This window comes from Fukomys damarensis, unplaced genomic scaffold (genome assembly GCF_012274545.1).
Source record: "Fukomys damarensis isolate Sample0158 unplaced genomic scaffold, DMR_v1.0_HiC HiC_scaffold_27, whole genome shotgun sequence".
In the NCBI taxonomy this organism is placed as follows: Eukaryota; Metazoa; Chordata; class Mammalia; order Rodentia; family Bathyergidae; genus Fukomys; species Fukomys damarensis.
The window spans coordinates 15,676,911-15,677,221 of NW_022900939.1; the positions used below are offsets into that span (position 1 = coordinate 15,676,911).

General features: G+C 68.8%; 1 protein-coding gene across 1 annotated transcript in view; it reads left to right on the forward strand.

Annotated features, from left to right (window-relative positions):
- Abtb2 (ankyrin repeat and BTB domain containing 2) overlaps positions 1-311 on the forward strand; it is a 171,642-nt gene that overhangs the window by 1,266 nt on the left and 170,065 nt on the right. The window lies entirely within an intron of this gene.

Here is a 311-nt window from a genome sequence, read left to right on the forward strand (position 1 = left end):
GGCCGGGACGTACAGCTCCACTTTGAAGACGCTGGAGGACTTGACCTTGGACTCCGGGTATGGGGCCGGGGACTCGTGCCGCTCGCTCAGCCTCTCGTCCTCCAAGTCCAACTCGCAGGCGCTCAACTCCTCGGCGCAGCAGCACCGCGGGGCGGCCTGGTGGTGCTACTCAGGCTCCATGAACAGCCGTCACAACAGCTGGGACACGGTGAACACGGCGCTGCCCGAGGACCCCGAAGCGGCCGACCTCTTCTCGCGCTGCCCGCGGCTCCCCGAGCTGGAGGAGTTCCCCTGGACCGAGGGGGCCGTGG